We start from the raw sequence: 22337 nt of genomic DNA, 5'->3' as shown, positions 1-22337 counted from the left end.
AATGAGATGTTAGCGATGGTGGTTTTGTAGTTCGGGTAAATGAATTGGAATCTCGTTTGGACATAACGTCCTGACAGATATTTAATAGAATAAATCCTCCCCGTTGTTCTAGTGGCTAGCATGTGCGCCATTCTTGTACAGGGTCTTGGATTCGATTCCCGGTGGTTGAGCCTTTGGGAACTCATGTTGTATGTGACACATTATGACTCCTTTAAAAATGTACAATTTTAAATTGAAATCCAGCAATATGCCACAATTGAGAATACCAATATACGATATTGACATAGTGAACTACAAAAAGAAGTGAAATATGAACAAAAACACCAGAGGTGCAAAAAGTGCAGCCAAGTTCGTCAGCCTCAAAAAGTGTTGAGATGAAGATGGATGAGCCAAGTTCCTTGGCCACTGCATATGAAATTAACACTGGAACTTGGTGCGAGGTGTCCAGGAAAATGATGTTAAGGAACCTTAGGGATAGTGGTGGTGGGCGTGGTGGGTTTGGGACCACCATCAACCTTAGCGATATCAACTTTGCTAAGGCGCTAAGGCACATATACAGTATACTGCAGTAAGATTGGTGGTTCGAAACCCAGACAAGGAAAACTTATATTCCTCCACGAAGTGTCAAAGTAAATGATGTTAACGAGCCTTAGGGATGGTGTTTGTAAGCGTGGTGGATTTGGGGGTCACCACTAACCTTAGGGCTGAAATGTCCCGGCCGTCAAACTAGGAACAGACATCTTAATGTATTCGAATATGTTAGACACTTCGCGCCAAGTTCCAGTGTTCTTTACAGATGCAGTGGCCAAGGAACGTGGCTCATCCATCCTCATCTCAACACTTTTTGAGGCTGATGAACTTGGCTGCCCTTATTGCACCTCTGGTGATTTTGTTCATATATGGACATTACACGGGACACTTTCTCTTCTTTAAAGTTATGTCTGAAGTTAAGGTATGGACATTAGACGTGCGTATACGCTATTTATTTACTGCATTCCGTGGCGGATGTAGAAATAAATTTTGGTGAGGCTTTTCTTCTTCATCTTCTTCTTCTTCTTCTTCTTCTGATGATGATGATGATGATTATTATTATTATTATTATTATTATTATTATTATTATTATTATTATTATTATTATTATTATAGAAATACCGGAGTTTTGAGGTACAGTTTTTAAGCCTGCAAGCTCCATTCCACCATAAATTCATCACTGATTGTCGGTTCTATCTATAACTAGTTGCCGTGTTGGCTCAGTGGTAGAGTGCTCACCTCTGGTAATAGAGGTCCCACGTTCGATCGCAGCTCGCCCCAAGTGAACTTTGTGCTGGAGAAGCACCGCGCTCGTGGGTTTTCTCGGGGTTCTCCCGTTTCCTCCCACTTTCTTCATTCCGCCATTTTAATTCATTTCTCATCTTTCCAGTCTCCTATAACCTAGCCGGAATAATTGTGGGACGTAAAACTCAAAAATTTCGTTTTTTCTACCTACAATCTGCGTAGAAAAGGTATTTTGCTTATTTTATTCATTCAGCATTAAAATACGTGTAAAATTACCCGGGGTGTTCAAATGAAAATGTACGAAACAACAATGTGAGTATAATCAAACTTTTTATTCAAAAGTAATCACCTGAGGCCTTAGGCCAACTATCCAATTGTTTCGCGAGCCAAAGGATTCTCTATTCACAGAATTCCTGTGGTTGTGATAGCAGCCAGTACCCAATTGTGTCTTTCAGTTCCTCTTACTAGTTGAAGTGCTCCACTTTGAGACAATTTATTTTGCGGACGAGAAAAATGGAAGTCCCACGGCGGCAATTCCGGGCTTATAGTGGATGCTCAAGCTGCTCCTACTTTAACTTGTCCATTAAACTTCGTGTGTCGTTAAAGACATGTAGACGAGCGTTATCGGGAGCAGAATCACTCCCTCCATGAGTAGACCAGGCCGTTTGATTTTGATGGACTTGCGAGGATACTGAATGTCTCACAATACACCTCACTTTTAATGGTTTTTCTTGCTCCAGGAATTCAATAAGTATTAAAACTCGGACATCGAAAAGGACGGTGAGCATTACCTTGTCTGTTGAGGGCCCAGCTTGATATTTTTTAAGAGGAGGTGACGACTCATTCTTCCATTGTATGTTGTCTTTCTTTGTCTCTGGCTCGAAGTTATTTTACTCGCTGTTGTCACCTGCAAAGATCAACTTCAGGAATGGGGGTTTTTCGTGATACCGAGACATGTTTGCAGTATTGGCCCTTTAGCGGTTCCCTAAGCATCTTCGGAACTTACTGCGCGTAGACCTTCCGGTAACTCAAGCTGTCGTGCACAATTGAGGCGTTGCAATCAAGAGTTGTTTTTGTTACAGAAGTAGTATTTCGAGAAAACTGGCCTTCTTTACTGTACATCTCTAATGTATGTCATGAAGGCAGGAATAAGACTTTTGTGTATAGTTCTCACTCTGTTAAGATACACATATCCTACTTTTCCACCAAATAATTCTACATTTTTCGGACCTATTAGTACCAATATCTCAAACAACTCAAAAATATGACACAAACCACTACTGTCAATGCACCATCAATTATCCATAGTGTTCCAACGCTGGCCCCCATCATCACGGCAAACATTCGCATTGTTATACGCCGATCACTTCTCACCAGATCGTTTATGTTGTTAATGAGTTCGTCCGTGATTACCATGTTTACCTTGCCTTCTCTCGGGTCATCGCCGAAACTCACGGCCTTTACGAAAACTGATACTTCACTTTCTCACAGACTTGTCAGGCACGAAATCTCCCCCGTATGCGGCCACCATCCGGCCATGAATATTCGCCGGTTTAACCCTTTCCGCAGTCAAAAATCTGATAACAACTTGCTGCTCCTCACTCGTCGAATTTTTAAATGTGAAGGCCATTATTTCCTTACAAGCGCTGCGGAATCAATTGGACGGAACAACATTTTTTCACTGTACTCTAGACAAACGTTTTAAGTTGGTCATAAGGAAGCAAGGAAGCAAATGAGCACAGAGAAGAATGAACAGAGGAGTAGCTCCCTATATGCGCTATTGAAATTAGTTTGTGTCGTCTGCATGGCGAAAGAGCCAATCAATGATTGGTGGATACTGATGTTTCGCCATCGGTTTTCAAACGTGACATCGTGAGTTGCCCTTGAACCAGTGCATTCTTTTAGTCTGTTTCGCATGCCAGTGTTAGGTGCAGTACAAGATTAGATTACCAGTTACCTGTACTAAATAACTATCATATTTTTTGTAAGTTTTATAAAAGCATATCTTGTATTGTGCCTGGATTTCTTTGTTGACATTTTCGTACATCCTTATCGAATAAGTTATAAAAACTAGCGGTCAAACACAAAATAAAGAAGTTACACCAGGCATTCTCCCAGCATGTGCTACTAGAGACTGTTATTTTCGATCTTTCTAAGCTGCTGACGACGGATCAACTGGTTGGTTTCGTCGTCGTATTTTAAATAAGCTACGGTTTGCCTTGTTTCCGTAGTTTGTAGTGATTACTAGCCCAGGCTGGTGTACGCTTTTCGTACCTTTTTGACACGCATACCAAAATTCACTGATACGCCTGCTACCTACAGATGCATCCTTACATGCGGTCGGGCTTTAACTGCGCTGAATCAACACTCACTAATGTTACGTAAAGTGATCACCCAGCGTAAGTTGGTACGTGTTTACTTTACGAATTTTAATACATGTATATCTGGCATGTTACAAGTCTGTACGCCGTTCGTGGCAGACGTAAAGAAAATAATTCAGTTAACAATAACCCATTAGATAGGATAGTTAGATAATTATACCTTTATAAATATTTATTTCCTGTGGCGCCTTTCGACTTTACCAGTGCAAAGCAGGGAATGGACACTGGCTAACAAAAAAATGAATAATAAATTTGGAAATTATTCCCATAAAGAGATGCTAAGTTTCTGACATCAGGTATTCATAATTGTATGTTTTAAAATGTATTGGTTATTCTAGCGCTGTAATTACTCCTTTACTCTGAATATCTGATCATTAATTAAAAAATATCAAGTTCCTTTCATATTAAACGTTTTCACTGAAGATAAACAAACAATATGACAAAAGTATATAGCATGTCAATTTTCCATAATTTTGATTAATCTCAATCTAAAATAATTATTATGAGGCCCTCATGTACATGCTTGGGGTTGACACTCACGCCAGCAAGATATTGGCAATTCCAGTAACTAAAATATAGAGTAATTTTCTTTCATATTATGATAAATGTACCTTTCCTATACGCATAGAATAAAAATATATACATTGCTATTCGTGAAAAGATTTCCTTTTTTTCATAATGTTAAGCATATTTCACAAGACTCCCAGGTGCTACATACGACGCCAATGAAACTGCCTTAGCATCCACCTTAGCAACAGTTTGTTTGTAACCAATATCGCTGCGCCCAGTAACATTCACAGCAGACGCCTTCAGCAGCGTATAAGAGACTGCCTTAAACGGCGTGATCTCAGTTGGGAAACACGTGCAACGAAGAAACTGGGGTTTGTCTCTTCTTCCCTCGCAGGACCGGAATAAGGGAGGCTATAGGTCTGAGCCTCCAGGTTGACAGGGGCCTACTCTTATCAAAATTCCTACTGACTATCTAAAAAAAATCATGCAGATGGATCATCATAAAATAAAAAAAATGACTAAAATATGAAACATATTCCCGTAACTTTCCTTCTATACTTTCACAATGTATCAGGTGAAGTCAGCAGGGGCCACGTATCTTTTCTATTCCGGGACTCCAGATGAATTATTCGCTTCTGGTCCCTCGTGACTATTAACAGTATGAACATAGTGCAAATAGGACTTCATGGGAAGTTGGCAAGGAATGTTTTCTAGGGCATTTAGTGAGAATCGTATGGCTCTTTTCATCTCAAATCGTGCAGAGGTATGTCAGAGAACGTAACGGATTTCCTTCAAAAAATTATATATGGTTTTACTATACCAATAACGAATATTTCCACTCTCAAATTTACAATTAAAAAAACGAAAATTTTTAATTGGTTGTATTTTTTTAAAAAAAAATCCCATCTCAAAAATTAGAAAGTATTGTTTTAAATGCAATAAACAAGTGTTTGCTGCTTTGATGTAACAAATTGTGATACAGCATGCTTTCTTCCATGCTCAATGACTATCCCGACTCTCTATGTTCAACATGTACCCCGGTTCTTCTTATGTTTTACTAACAAGGAGTAGACAGAGTTTGGTAAGCGAACTTCGGGGTCATTATGTGCGAGTTGGAAGTACACATTTAAAGAATTATTATTGCAGACTGGGAGAGCGCAATGGCCAAAAAACGGAGAAAAACCGCTGCATATATTGTACGACGCACACATTTACCAAGTGCCGGCGTGGCAAAGTGAAGAAAATCTTTTACTCATGAGTAAAGTGTTCCGGGATCAATTTCTGTTCAAGTCGTTCATTTTTTTTTGCTTCAACCAATAAAGTAGCAATTTGTAACTATAAGCAAATTATTAATTCATTATATGTTTATAGTCAATAAGAAATTTTGAAATCACTTGTAAAATCTTTCAATGTGCCATGTTAACTACGGTAGGAACAAAATTTAATCAATTCCGTAAATATTATTCTTACCGCAGTCGTTGTGTAAAAATTGTTCTTCACGCTTAGTGTCTACATCTGTAGACAGTGTGCGAATTACGAGGGATGATGAGTAAATCTCCTTTGATTATAGCAACATCCAGTATTAGCAGAGGTGATTTCCCCCTCAACTTCTTTGTTATTCGCAAACTGTCATCAGATGTAGACACGAAGCGTCAAGAACATTTATTACACAATAACTGTCGTAACCAGGGGCGTATTTAAGGGGCGCTTCCATGCTTCAGCCCCCCAAATTGATTAATTAGAATATTAAAGTAAATGAAATATCTTGTAAAATTTTTACATTTCCAGGAATATAGTTGGCAAAGCCCACCGAAATAAAATCGTAAATACGCCACTGTTCGTAACCATAATATAACTCGTGATATCAGTATATTTACGGAATAGATTAAATTTAGTTTGCGAGTTAACATGGAACATTGAAAGATTTTACAAGTGATTTGAAAATTTCTGTTGTTTTATTCATTATAAACATACGGTGAATTAATATTTACTTATAGTTGCAAATGCCTACTTTATTGGTTGAAGCAAAAAAGAGATGTATGACTCGAACAGGAATCGAAATTGGGACATTTTACACATAAGTTACTGAATTTACTCACTCTAACACAACGACACTTGATAAATTCGTGGGTCGTACGATATATGCAGCGAGTAGAATATTTTAAGACGGTTTTTATCCGTTAATTTTGGCCATTGCGCTCTCCCAGTTTATAATATTAACTCTTAAAATGTGCACTACCACCTCGCAAAAAATGGCCCCGAAGTTCACTTACCAAACTCTGCCTACAGAAAATATTTTCTCATCATAGTTGCGTACCCGTATTCTATGAACGTAAAACATGTTACATGTTGAACATAAATTTTTGTTATACTTTTGAGTTAGTAAAGAGGTGAAATTGTTATTGATAAATCAATTTTTTTTCAGAGGAAAATGAAAGCCCAACCACTAAATCATCTGCTGCCCTATTGTTGCTTCCTTACTTAATAGGAATATCGACAGTTCGCGAGCAGAAAGGAAAGGTAACCTGGAAACCATCTCGATCAGAAGTGAAGGGCGGCTTTAATACGCAAGTTGCGTCAATGTATGATGTTAAAACTACTATAAACGAGAGAAAGATTAAGCTGCTTAGGTTGGGAAGAACATTCCAGCCATTAGTAATTTACATTGGTGAAAGTGTCAAAGAAATGCAGACAGTGTATGTCGTTGTCGATAATACGTTATATATTTTTTCCCTTTTATTGGAAGGTGTCGATGCTGCGTTTAAGATTTTCCATGCCACGGGTGCACGAGGAGTCCGTGGATATTTCGTTAATGATACAAAGATGATTTTATGATATCGAGACGAAATTCCATCGTCTGAGTTAACCTGTGAATAACTTGTTGGCTAACTTGTTTCTTTTGCATTGACATTAGAAGTGTAGACATGTTACGCATGTTCAAGAAAATACGATACTGTGTGTGAAATTTATTCATCACATGCAGTTTGATTTTCTGTGTTCTCCAACATGTGCATGTACTGTGGCTTTTATTTCAGACATAATCAGTCAATATCCAAATACCTTACTGTGATATTGTGAACGAGGTAGTACAGGGTGATTACAATTGATTCATTGAGTTTCGTAAGCTTATTAAAAAAAGAAGTAATTCATTACATTGAAAGAACATTCCTGAAAATAATTTTAAAAAACTGTTGGGGTTTGTAAGTCGAATTTCTCAAACATGTAACAAGATTAGCGTCAGATGGCAGCAGTTGTCAATTTGAGGTCTCACCAGCAAAAAGCGTGCCATAAAAACGCACTTTTCGTATTACCAAAGGAAGCTATACAACATTTCCAATGTTACAAGTACAAACTTGGATAGTTTCTGGCATGTGCGGCCCCATCGAAGTGCGCTAATTGTAAGAGTGGCCACCCAGCTTGGTCACGTGACTGTCCTAATTTTATGTCTGAGAAGAAGATCCGTGAACTGATGGTAATCGAGAAGATCACCGCAGCTGAGGCTAAACGAAGGCTACAGCCAAAAGTTACCTTCGGCACCAGTTTCTCTTCCCTTCTAAAGACCATCAGATCACAAGGTACTCAGACAGTCGATTCCGCTACCCAGACTGACGTTGAGGTTCCCAGTGCGCCAGTCTCTTCCCAGGCGTCCCGTACCACTGCTTCTTCTGTGAACCCAGGACTATCCCGCACGAGCCACCGATCATCTTCCGCTTCGCAACCAAACCTTCCCTTGAGTGATCCTTCGCATTCACGAATCGTTAAGCCATTTCCTGCTTTTTAGCCTCCTGCCGCTCCGGCAGCTGGCTCTACCTCGACTGCCCCTAATCAATCCATAGCCAAGTTTTTGAAGCAGTCAAACAGCCAGCCTCCTACCAAACCCCTCACTAAGAAGGAAAGAAAAAACAGCTCGAAGCTCAACCTTCCAAGGAAGCTTCTTCTACCAAGCCACCGAAGAAATCTTCACGCACCCAGTCTTCTAGCCCGCCTGGGGCGAAGAAACAGAAGCATGCGTCAAGCAGTCCTAGTAATGACGAGTCTCTTATGGATGATATGGTGGAGGAGGAGCTCGATAATTTTACCCTTGTGGAAGGCCGTGAAAAATGAAAGTGCAGTACCTCACTTCTTGTTCTCGATGCTTGCTGAACACGTCTCTTCTCCAATGGAATTTGAATGGCTATTCCACTCACAACGAGGAATTTAAGCAGTTATTGAAATGGTTTCATCATATCATATTCTCTTCAGGAAACGCATTTTACCTTTACTAGCAACTCAGTTCTCTCTGGTTACACTGTATATCATCATGATCAGCTTACTGCAGGTCGTCCAGCAGGTGGTGTTGCAATCGGAGTATCTGATGCCTACAACTCTGCTCTCATACATGTGAACAGTGCTTTTCAGCTTATAGCTGTTCGTGTCTTCTTACAACAACCTGTTACTTTTTGTTGTGTATACATTACGCGTCATGACGTCTTTACTGCTGTCGATCTTGAACAGATTGTCCGACAGCTTCCATCCCCATTTCTGTTTGTGGGTGATTTTAACTCCTACCATTCACTGTGGGGATCTCCTCGTAATGAGCCGCGAGGTCAAGAGATTGCCACTTTCCTTGACAACACTAACTCATTGCTCCTCAATGATGGCAGGCCCACACATTTTACTACTGCTACTGGTACCTACTCTCATTTGGACCTCTCCATTTGCAGTACTCAACTTGGTGCCCACCTTACTTGGCGCGTGCATGATGATCTCTGTGGCAGTGACCACTTTTCTATTATTGTCACTGGCCTTTCGCTCATCCCTTCTGCTCCGTTCACTGCCTATAATCTACGTCAGGCAGACTGGGATAATTTTTCCGCAACTTTTCATTTCACTTTAGAACCTCGTTTTACTGTTGATGGTCATTGTGAGGCCTTTCAGCAGAGTATCCTGGCAGCTGCACACAACTCTATTCCTATCTATGCTGGTTCCCGGTGTAAACGCTCCGTTCCCTGGTGGTCTGCGGAAATTCGTGACGCTATTCTGGCCCGACGTCGAGCACTACGTACTTTTCATCGTGCTCCTACAGCTGATAATTTGGCTCAATTTCGTCTTCATCGTGCTACAGCACGCTATCTGATTAAGCAAGCTAAGCGTCATAGCTGGCGCACTTATGTTTCTTCTCTTACTGCTGGCAGTTCCATGACAGCGGTCTGGTCGCAGATTCGTCGTCTCCAGGGCCATGTTTCCTCCGTTGCGGTTCCGTCCCTTATTATCGATGGTGTAATGGTCACTGCTCAGGACAGAATTACTGCTGAATTAGGTCGTCATTTTGCAGATGTATCCAATTCTAGTCACTACTCAGCTGTATTCCTGACTTATAAACAACGCACCGAACGTACGTCACTTCAGTTCCGCTCTGCAACCGCTGAAGCTTATTATCTGCCTTTTACTGCTGATGAACTTGCTGCTGTTCTGGATTTTACGAAGGACACGGCACCTGGCCCTGATGGCATCTGTTATGCTATGCTCAGGCACCTTCCTGACGATGGCAAGCAAAATCTTATTGACCTGTACAATCGCATCTGGCTTGAACACTCCTTCCCCGCTGCCTGGCGTGAAGCATACATTATTCCTATTTTGAAGCCTGCTAAACCTGCCACGTCCAGTGGAAGCTACCGCCCGATCGCCTTGACTAGTTGTCTGTGTAAACTTTTGGAGAAGATGATCAGTACTCGCTTAGTCTGGTTTCTTGAACACCATGGCCTCATTTCCAATCTTCAGTGTGGCTTTCGGCGCTTCCGTTCCACTACTGATCATTTGGCGCATTTTGATAGTGCTATTCAGGATGCCTTTCGTCATCATGAACATCTGATAGCAATCTTCTTTGACCTTGAAAAGGCCTACAACACCACTTGGTGATATGGCATTTTGCGGCAACTCCATCTCTGGGGCTTACGTGGCCACTTGGCTCTCTACATCCAGAACTTTCTCCAAAACGTTCTTTTAGAGTCAAGCTTGGAGTTACTCTTTCTGCTCCGTTTCCACAAGACAATGGCGTTCCACAGGATAGTGTGTTGAGTGTCACATTGTTTGCTGAAGCAGTGAACAGTGGGATGTCGCAGCTCCACCCTTCCGTTAATGGGCTGCTTCATGTGGATGACTATACAATCTACTGTCGCTCACGTGATCTCCGTTCAGTTGCTCGACAGTTGCAGTTAGCGCTTAACCATCTTCACCGATGGTCTACCACTACTGGTTTCAGCTTTTCCCTCATCAAAACACACTGCGTACATTTTTGTCGCCCTCGTCACTGTGCCTATGATCCTGAGATGTTCCTTGCTTGTTCTCGAATGTCCTATGTGGATCATGTTCGTTGTATGGGCTTGGAGTTTGACCGAAGACTTACCTGGGGTGTTCACGTTCGAGACCTGAAGTACCGCTGTCTCCGCTCCATGAACTTACTACGTTTGGTGTCCCATCTTTCGTGGCGTGCTGACCGTGTGGTGATGTTGCGTCTATATCATAGCCTCATCCGCTCCCAATTGGATTAGGCTGTGTTCCATATGGTTCTGCTCGACCTTCCGATCTACGTCATCTGGATTCTGTCCGTCGTCTTGGCCTTCGTTTGGCGCTTGGAGCTTTCCGAACCAGCCCTATTCCTAGTCTCTATGTCGAGGCTCATGAACCACCTTTTTCCGACCGTCGGGACTGCCTGCTCCTGCGCTATTACATTCATATCTGTGTAGTACCTGACCATCCTTCGGCCTTTGCCCTTGAGGCTGGTGCTCGCTATGACAGATATCAAGCACGACCAACTGCTACTCGGCCATTTGGCATTCGTGCTATAATAGACCTTGGAGCTTCTCTTGGACTCGATGTCCCTGCCATCTATCCATTGGGCTTTCTGCCCATTCCTCCATGGACAGTTTTTCCACCAGTTATCAGCTTTCATCTAACCAATTTAAAAAGTCTGTTAGCAGCAATCAACAATTTTGTCAGGAGTTCTTCTCTTTTCGGGATGCGTACCGTGCCTACGCTGTCTTCTACACGGATGGTTCGAAGCATGAAGATTCTGTTGGCTGTGCCTTCGTCACGGATGATCATAGCTCTGGCTTGAAGCTCCTTGCTACTTCCACTGCGTTCCCTGCTGAATTGGTTGCTATTCTGGAGACTTCCTTCGTCTTCCAGGTTGCGATATAAAATTTTGTTGGGTGCCTGGCCATGCTTGTATTCCAGGGAACGAGCGTGCTGACCGTGTTGCCAAAGAAGCTGCCCTTACAGGACCTGAGTATCCGTCACCGCTCCCTAGCTCTGATATTCGTACTGTAATCAACCGTCTTCTCCTTCAGCGCTGGCAGACAAACTGAGATGAGCACCTTCAGACTAAATTGCATGCTGTCAAGCCGCGACGTGGTGTTTGGGCCACGAGTTCTCGTCCTTTCAGACTGGAAGAACGACGATTGGCACGACTGCATATCGGGCACAGCCATCTGACCCATGGCTACCTGTTACGTCGGCAGAACCCGCCTTCTTGCACACATTGTGGTGCATTCCTGACCATCCGCCATCTTATGTGGAATGTACTCCAGACTTTGCTTTCAATTAATTATATTTGCGATATTATGCTTTTTCGTTCTTGGGTACTTCATTTTTCATGCCAGAGAAGGATACAAAAGACCTCGATGTCCACGCGCCCATATAAACTCGTTCCTGTATATAAACTCGTATTTTTATCTAAGTTGGTTTAGAATTTTACCTCCCACCTCTAAAATTTTATTAAAGTTTACTTTAGTGAAACCCCCTCCCAACCGCCCTTTACTGTAGGTTTCGGATATGGCATTGTCAGTTCGATTCTTTGTTTTGTATATAGGATTATTCTAATTATTTGGGTTTAGTTATTATTAGTTATATGGAAACTCAGTTTGTTTTTTGAATTATTAGCGTTGATAATATGTTATCCTTGAGTAGTTTCGGTAACATGTTAAGTAATTTATGTGAATATTTTTGATGTGCCTCGTACCTGTATATATTCTAATTATTATTATGTTCTTATTTTGGTAAAGTTAGTGTATTTATTTAATTATCTTCGATATTTCTAGTTTGGTAGACTTTTGTGTTATTTTAGTTAGGATTCTAATATTCAGTGCAATTTTGGACTTGGTTATTTTTTTAAAGAGAAAAAGAGGAAAAATTGATTATCTCTCGTATTAGTTTCTTATTTTATCGTTTGCATTCTCTTGCGAAGATTTTGTGGAATGAATGGAGTTCGTTTACTCTAGTAAGCATTATGTTAGGTCTGTGTCATACTTTGATCTGGAAGTTTCAGCTCGTATTGCTATCTGTATTAAGGTGCAACCTTGAGTATGATGTATCAGCACTTCCGTTCTCTATGCTGTAGCGAATGTATACTTTTTAGAATGTGTTTTAATTAACATCGAGATTTTTGAATGAAATGAATTAAAATTATTCTTTTGTTAATTTTAAATATCCCCTTGTTTTCCTTCTACTATTTTAACTTGTACGAAGTATTATATGGCCTCCTTTAGTCAGGAACATATAGATCATAAATTTGGACTTTTTTATTTTTAACAATTTCAATTATTGTTGTTATTATTATTAGTATTATTTTGAAAAAGAAAAAGAGAACATATTCCTGACTGCAATTTTTGGTTATCCCTTGACACCATTTTTGGAAAATTTAACTAAGTTTATGGTATTTTTCCTGTGGTATACCACCGTTTTATATTATTCTGATGCGCTGTTTTTGAGTATTGGACTTAGTGATTTTGGGAACTCGACTTAGTGATTTTGAGAAGTTTGTTTTGGAGGTAATTTTTAGTATAGTGCTTCAGATTTAGTTTTTTAATTGATTATTAGTATACCATTACGTAGCCTTCTTTTTAGTTTTTGTGTTAATTGTGCACGGGAGCAATGAGTGGACCGCGAAGGAGTGCATTTTTTTTTGCAAAGGGTTCCACCTCCCGCTTTTGTCCCTTTTTCGTTATTTCCTCAAGCAATTTCCCCATGTTCTTCACTGCTAGCCACGTTTTGGGCTTGCATCTGTTTGTATTTCTTTGGACCAGAGTGGTTCAAATTTTTTTGGCGAGGTAGAGTGTGCCGCCGTTTATTCTGCCTTTATTATGACGATGTTAATTAATATGATATTTTGGGATTTGTTTTACGTGCCTTTTATGCTTGAAGAAATAACAGGTTATCTGTAATGGTATACACAATGGTTTGGAGGGAATACTTATTTTGTGTTTTGGATTTAGAAGACTTGACACTCCTATTTAGTTTGAATTATGCAACATATTTTATTTTATGTTATTTTAATTTTGAGGTTATATATATATATATATATATATATATATATATATATATATATATATATATATATATATATATATATATATATATATATATATATATATTGTTTACCCTTTCCATGAGTTTTATTTGTGTTGCACCGTCCTATTTACATGAGAGCTTGAATTAACTTGTATAGTCTGTTTCATCTCTAGCTATTTTATGTAGTGTACATTTATGATTACACTGTTGAACAAATTTTGATCGAAAGTATGTAAATTCTTTGAAATTGCAATTTTTACATTCATTTAAGCATAATATGAAAGGAAATGATAATACAAAAATTTTCTTAGCTAAGGTTGTGAAAAAAACGCCCTTGTACAACAGTAGCTGTATATATAGAAATGTATTAATATTTATAGAACATTTAAACAAAATCCTTGTAAAAACCTACATTTCACTTTTTTTTATCTATTTCGCTGTGATGTGATAAGCTGGGGAGTTAAGAAGTACCCTAACCAATAGCTTTCTATACCCTTGTACTTCCTTTTTCAAAATTGCGCAAATACCAGTTTCACAGCGATACAGAAAATAAACTAACCATGGTCAAGTTAAACATTAACAATTCCGTAAAAAAATCAGTATTAACATCAAAACATGAAAAATATGTACAAATACCTTTTTGTGCAAGACCTAGACTGCAATATAGACAAAAGTTTCAAGTGATCCCTTGTACAGGATTATGTTTATTTTATTTTATGCGTCTTCGCTTGGTTTGTCTTTTGTAGGTTACATCTGGAGCATCCCTTGCAATAGTCCAACAGTAGTCGGCCAATATGTTAGAACTCCACTTTCCCTCATATCTCTTCTCCATGGCTGCAATATTTTGATGGAAACGCTCACCATATTCGCAACTTACTGCTTCACAATTTCGGGAAAAAAGTCTAGATGTGAATGAAGAAAGTGAAGTTTCAGAGACATATTGCAACCAAGATTTTCGTAGCACAATAACAACTTTGCTACCAGTTGTTTGTAATTTGTTGCTTGATGTCTTCCCAAGAACTGTGAACCAACACTCTTCAAGCTTTCCCACGCAGCCTTCTCCTCACCTTGGAGAATTTCGTCGAACTTGTGATCTTTGAATAGTTGCCTAATCTGTGGCCCTATGAAAACACCCTCTTTAACTTTGGCATCACTTAATCGAGGGAATTGTCCTCTTAGGTACTTATAGGCCTCATCCTCTTGGTTCATGCTCTTAACAAAACTTTTCATAAGACCTAATTTAATATGTAGAGGAGGAAGCAAAATTCGGTTACGATCTACCAGTGGATCATGCTGCACATTTTTCACTCCCGGCTGAAGAGTTTCTCTGGTACTCCAATCACTTTTGCGGTAATGAGATCCACGATCTCTACTGTCCCATTCACATATAAAGCAACAATACTTTGTATACCCTAACTGCAACCTAGCAACAGTGCTATTACTTTAAGGTCACCACAAATGAGCCACTGAAAATCGTAATATTTAATGGCTTGAAGTAATCTTTCAAGTTTTCATAAGATTCCTTCATATGAACTGCGTAGCCTACAAGAGTTGAAGGAAGTTCATTTCCAATATATAAAAGCACTGCCTTTAAACTCACCTTGGACGAATCTATAAAGAGCCTCCACTCCGTAGGTTCGTAATTAATTTTAAGTGCCCTCATGAGACCATTTACATCTGTACATGCCACAAGTGTGTCTTCCATAGTAAAAAAATGAAGTGAACATCTTCTCCCTATTCCGATACACTGAAATATTTACTTTTTCCTGGAATAAATTCCATTGCTTTAAGCGTGACGCTAAAATTTCGGCTTTGCTTTTCGAGAGGTCCAAGTCTGTGATTAGATCACTTATTTCCTCTTGAGTAAGTCTATGTGGTTCACATGGCGGTTCTTCTACAACAAACGTAGGGTCCTTCGAAATACTTGATTTAGGAGCTTCAACTTCTTGATCATCATCAGAAAAAAGATCGTATTCTTTAGGTGGATCAGGAACATGTAGTCCTTCTCCACGTGGAACAGGGCGCATTGCAGAAGGAATGTTAGGATAGATCAAGGCCCGCTTCTTCTTCGTGGAAATTCCCTTCTTGACGAAAGGAACCATACAAAAATAACAGTCTCTGATGTGGTCGCTTGGCTCCCTCCAAATCATGGGCACTGCTAAAGGCATTGAGCGCCCCTTCCCATTAATCCAATTTTTTAGCTTGCTAGCACAAGTGTTACACACAATGTGGGGTACCCAAGATTTATCTTGGTCTCCAATTTTACAACCAAAGTAATATTGATAGGTTTTTCTTATTAGTGGTGTTGTAGTCTGCTTTTGTGAGGAAAATGTCACTTCCCCACACACGTAGCAGAAGCTATCTGCACTGTTTACACAATTTCGCGGCATTTTTGTTTATTGAAATCCTCAAAATATCACTTGAAATAGTTCCGACAACTATTTAAAAATATACATTCGAAATACCAGTATTTTTGCGTACTTGTAGTTGTATTTGTATGTCCTGAACTACACAAACGTCACACCCAAAACGCTGATAACTGCACTAAACCTGTCTTTTCTAACAATAACAGAACACTACTGAGACAAAGAACACAATGAAACCAAGCGTTCATATAGTTTCTCCAGTGTTGCCAGATCAATGTAACATTTTACCCCAAACGAAGCGAATTTATTTATTTTTAAAGCGTTATTATTAGACATGCTTGTAAAACGAAAAGTAGAGCTAATATTCGAAAATAACTTTCAAATTCGTGATCAGCACCACAAAATCAATAAGAATTAGCTGATTTTGTTCAATTTATATTTTCGTTGTTGAACAGTGTTATTCGATTTCTATGTTTGTTTTGAATCTGAGATAATAAATATTATATGTATATGATATTTGAGACTATATATATAGATATGACTTTTATTTCGTTATTTTGATCTGTTATTAGTTAATATTTAAGCTACATGTTTATGGTTGCACTTTTTTCGTGCATAATTTAATTTTTGTTGCTATTTGAATTGCTATTCTGAATTTAATTTTATTAGTGCTTTTTGCGAATATTAACATCTTTTGTAACTTTAATATACATTAGAAAAATGTATGCTTTTTCACTTAAGTATACTTTGAATGCAATTATTTTGAGGCAGTAATTTAATTTTGACTTTTGCCTTGTGGAATTTTAATTCAGTTAATTTTAAAGAATTTAATTTTTAATTTTAGCAATTATTTTGAAAACATAATTTGTTGTCTAAATGGATTACTCTATTGTTTATGAAGCTGACTTATTAGTGTTTACTATGCCTATGAATTTTCGTATTTTATGCATATTTTGTTGACCTATATAATGTGTGATATCTGCTGCTTATGTTCTTCCTCAAATACTATTTATTTTGCCCCTTACAATTAGATTTGTGACGGCCTTTGTTTTTGATTTAGTTACTTTTGATCGGCGAGTGGCTAGGGCGCCGATATCAACAAAACCTGCCCCGATGCTTTATTTTGTTTCAAGGGAATGAGAAACAAAACGTATTTCGTTTTCAGAAAGTAATTAAATTCTAAACCCTTCTGTGTTGTTCTATCTTTAATGCTTTGGATAGATTAAATTTCCCCCCTTTATGGATAGCAATAGGGATGTTTTTTTCAGTATGTTCGATTCCATAGTTTCTAAATTACGCTACCATTACTTTTCTTAGTTTTCTCGCTTGTTTTGCTTTTGTCTATTTTTCTAGGTACTGTTTTTTTGGTTCTTGATTGTGGACCCTACGGGCTATTGTTCTGAACCCAGTGACTCATTCGTATGACTTCGTAAGCCAGTTGAGGTTGTTTTAATTTTGGTATTAGGTCAATGTGTATGACCGAATTCACTTTTATATTTACAGTACCTTATCTTGTAAATCTTTTTTTTTTTTTTTTTTTTTTTGCAGATCCGATGATTGCTTCAATTCCGCTCTACATTTTATTTTCGTTTTGTGTCTTTTTTTACTGCTACATTATTTTGTTCTCTGCACTTACCATTCTTAGTATCTTAATTTCATTTAAAATTGGTAATATTCTTCTGGTAGCATAAACTTTTATCCTGTTTCCTTAAAGCAACTCTATAGACTGGAAGTTGTTGTCAATCTCACCTACATCGGTAAAGTGTTAGTGTGTTTATATGATTGAACTGTGACGATAATTTATTACTTTATTTAAAAACAATACTGTGGACTTACTTCCTGCCTTTTTTTAAAGGAATTATCACACGAGTTTACCGGCTTTTTCACAAACACTGTGCACTCACGAGTAGCCATGATTACTAGTTTTCCTTTTGTCACCTGCATCATGTGTGTGTTCTGGATGTTGCAGTTAGCCAGCACTGACATGCATCCTCCACCTGTTCGCGGCTTGGCCAATTAATTGCAGATCAGATCATCGTATTCTTCATGGTCCAGCGGTAAGAAGTTTATTTTACTTACAACACCTATCTCATCTTGAGAACGTAAATCTTTTTTCCTACGATTCCACAGATCTTTGCTGTCAAAATGTCAGGATTCCCCAAGGATTCGACTCCTTCTGATTCGACAATTTGGAGCGAGTCCATATTACGGGATATGAAGTAAAGACAAACTTGGACATCTTTATTTAATGTGGAAATTCAACTACTATTCTATGGAAGCCAAGCAGCCTTCAAGAATTCACTGCCTGATGTTATTAACACCAATATTCTGTTGTACGTCGCTAGCTGACTTTACGTCGAAAGATAAATTAACTATTGCTTTGCTGTTATTGAGGAAGTCTTTGTACTTCTAATTTGTGATAAACAGTGGTAGCGACCTTTAGAACCTTCACCCTTTAACAGTCTCACACCCGAAGCTTTTAATTTGGTTTGTTAGGTCAATTGTTTCTCTCAATTCAGTGAATCCCCTTTTTCCTGACAACGTCAGCAATCTCAGGATCAAGCTTGAGAACTTTGTGTTGAGTCGACGACATGTTGAAACATGGACTTTGTCAATGTCAGTTTTTGGTAATCAACCACGCTCAGGAAATTTTGTGGTGTCACCATCATCTCATTCTGACGTCAGAGGGACAGTCAGGTCAAAAGCAATATAGAGGGCATGATCTTGGGCTTTGGATCTTAACCACGATGCGAGATAGATCGGAGTCTCCCTGCCTTTGGGGCCCGGCATTCAATGCCATGGTTGATTCTCGGACAAGTTTTCATCATGGACTTCTCAGGACAACCCAACCTGCAAGTCACAGGAACTTCGAGGACAGGGCCTAAAGATCACCTACGAGTAAAAAAGGAGGATATTGGAACTACTTCGAATTAGGATGAGACTGCTCAAAATTAGTTGCTCATCCTTTGCTCTACCATCTATCATCGCCCTTATTGCTACCAATTCTCAATGAAAAATGCATTCATACTCATTACCCTGTCTAATTTTGCTCATGGTTCTAGTCGCCTAAGACTAGTGGTGGAGACGTCCCTTTTATCATGTGTTTTATTTCATACAAATATGGTATTGTTATCCCGCACCTCTTAGGTGCCTCTCGTTTCTATCCCGACAGTTAAGTGGTGTCGGAACATTACAACAAAACAGTGATCATGCCAGTACTTAGTTATTGTGTCACAGACTTTTTATGAACATAAAACTAAGACAAACAATAAATCGGGCACAAACAGGGGTACTCATAAGAACCCTAAATGTAATAAAAACCATGTCAACGGAGGCTCTACAGCTATTGGCTCAGGAAGAACCAATACATTTCCAGCTACTAAGACAGGTCTATAAAATGTGGACGAAAAATAACGAAATTACGAAATTTTTAGATATACTAGGACAAATTCCAAATAACGAAACAGTTAGATAAAATTATTGAAATGAAATGCAAGGGGAATGGGAAATCTCAAGTAAAGGACATAAACTAAAATAATACATACCGACGATACAAATAAGGAAAGAGATGTCAAACCTAAATAAGGAGACCATGGAGATACTTTCTGGCCATGGTCCTTTTATGTCACATTTATGTAGGCTCACGATAGAAGAAACTCAAACATGTATCTGTGGAATGGCCCAGACACCCGAACATGCAACATAGACTTGTCTGCATTTGACAACTAGTAAAGATATAATAAATATCAATGATGAACTAAAAATGATACATGGGAAAACATCAGACAGGTTTAAACAAAGCTACAGAAGTTCCAAGAATAGACAAAACACGTAGTGGGAAAGGAAAGATGTTGAATAGAAGAATTGAAAACAGAAGAAGAAGCGAACGGAACACAAACTAAATTTAGAGAAAAATATAACATGCAGAATTCTGTTCACAAATAATAAATAAATTTTATAGAATTCCTGGAATGAAAACCGGAATAGGAAGACGCTACTCTTGTTTTGTGTTTAGTGTCGATGTTAGTGTCATATTGTTAATTGTGTCTTAAATGTGAATGTTTGGTGCGATCTCAAGAAATAAACAAAATAATAACATAAAAAGAATTAATAAAAGACAGGAAAAACTCAGAAAAAAATTTGTACAAACCAATATTTGTTTCGCACTGTCTCTCTTGTTATATTGTTATGTATGTTCTTTTTAATTTATTTTCAGGTGGCGGTAGAGGAAGCAGCCCAAAATAGCAAAATGAAAATTTTAATGAATGACAAATGATAAAAAAGAAAATTTATCTTATATATATTTGTAATATTCTATTTACAGGTTTGTCCGTTTTTGTAAATATGATAATAATAATAATAATAATAATAATAATAATAATAATAATAATAATAATAATAATACTGAAAATGAAACAAATAAAAAAAGAAAAAAGGTACATTAAAGTGCATGGTTTAAAGTGTTAAATGTCATGCTAGAAAAATATGCCTCACCTCAACCTGCTTGGGAATAATAGCCGAGAAAATAGAGAGGTACACGAAAATAAAAAGTAAAGAGAGACAATAAAGGCAGAGGCAAAGTTGCGACTGACCTATAGTAAGTTCAAAAGTGATTGGCAACGGCAAGGGGAATGTGGAGGCCTTAAAAAAAAAAAGACACTAGTGAACCAAAAGTTTCTTTCTGGTGGGCACAAGCGGGTCTGTTTGCAGTGTTTTGAAGGTGAACTTTCTGTCTCTTTTAAGGGTGTTTGCGGTTTCGGATACAGGTACCTTTTTCTAAGATCTGTTTCTGGAACAGGGTTTTCGGATCCACGTCTCTAACAGGTACCGGAAATCAGATCGTTTGTAAAAATTTGGTGGACAGTTTGTGCTACATATGTGCAGACGTGATTTGTGGCTTCAAGGAGCGGCCATTGATGGTTGTAGTGCGAAGAGCATATTTACTATACTTTGGGTGTTTTTTTGGTGACCACCATAAATCATGAGCTCCCTACGTTTCTTGTAAAAGTTGGTCATCTAATCTCAATACCTTGATGCATGGGAAGAACTCTTCCATGCGCTTTGCTGCGCCCGCCATTTGGCGTGAACCAACACACCAAGTTTAAGATGCGCTACTTTTGAATGCTACCCTGCTTGAAGAAAGGTATAAATACGAAGAAGAGGAAGATCGAATAATCAGTGATATCATCTGTCATTCGTCCAGTGGCCCATGGAGAAGGATTGCCTGTTGCCCATCTCCTGGGGACCATTCCGACGGAATGTGATGCAAAGAATGAAAATGAAGGTGAACCTGCTCCACATACCAGTGACACTGATCTTTCATTTGAGCCGAAAACCAACTATCCTGAACCACACAAGCGGAGCTTCATGACCTGATTAGAGATTTGGAACTGCCAAAGAATAAAGTTGCGCTCTTAGTATCTAGGTTACAGCAGTGGAACCTTCTGGAGGATACAGTTAGGGTATCAACTCTACGCGATCGTAAAAAGATCTTGCAAAATGTTTCTGCTGCACCGATGAGTTAGAATTTTGCAGTGATGTTCAAAGTTTGATGCAGAAACTGAAGATTACGTACAAAGTGAAAGGTTGGAGACTGTTTATAGACGCCTTCAAAGCAAGCCTTAAGGCTGTGCTCCTGAACAGTAGTAAGGAGATCCTGTTGCTTATGCACCCCTAGGTAAAAAAAGGTATCCCATGTTGGAATGCGTTCTGATTCTTATAAATCGTGGACACAAGTGGTTAGTTTGTGGTGATTTTTAAAATGATCGCAATTTTGCTTGGTCTACAGGGTGGATATATATAGTACAGTTGTTACATATGTAGTAGGATAGTTGTGCAAATTTTGTCCATTACACTGAAAATAAATGGCCGCGACGAGCAGCTTTGTTGGCAGGGGAAAAATGCATTTCAAAAGTACCTCTTGTGAACTCACAAAACATTGTGCTACCACCATCGCATATCTAACTTGGACTCATGAAGGCATTTGTGAATGAGATGAAGAAGAATGAAGGCATTGGCATACTTGTGCCAAACGTTTTCGAGTCTAAGTACACAAAATATTAAGCAGAAAGTCTTTATTGGTCCGTAAAATACGCAACCTATGGTAAGAGGTGTTTGAATCTATTCTCAGTGCTGATGAACTTCATGCCTGGCATATATCCTAAATGTTTGTACCACATTCTTGGGCAACCATCGAGCCGAAAATTACAAAGAACTAGTAGTAGAATTGCTATATGCCTACGAGAAACTTGGTTGCAATATGTCACTCAAAATGCACTTCCTCCATTCCCACATTGTCTTTCAAGTGAACTGTGGATCTTTCAGGGACGAGCAAGGAGAGCGATTTCACCAGGACATTTCTGCGATGGAACAACACTACGAAGGGAAGTGGTCAGTTTCAATGTTAGCGGATTTCTGCAGGATAATTGCAAGAGATGCTCCAGATGTTCAACACAGGAAACAATCAAAGAGACGGCGT

Source organism: Thermobia domestica, chromosome 9, assembly GCF_964235325.1.
Source record: "Thermobia domestica chromosome 9, izTheDome1.hap1.1, whole genome shotgun sequence".
Taxonomy (NCBI): domain Eukaryota; kingdom Metazoa; phylum Arthropoda; class Insecta; order Zygentoma; family Lepismatidae; genus Thermobia; species Thermobia domestica.
Note: the sequence above shows the minus strand (reverse complement) of the source record.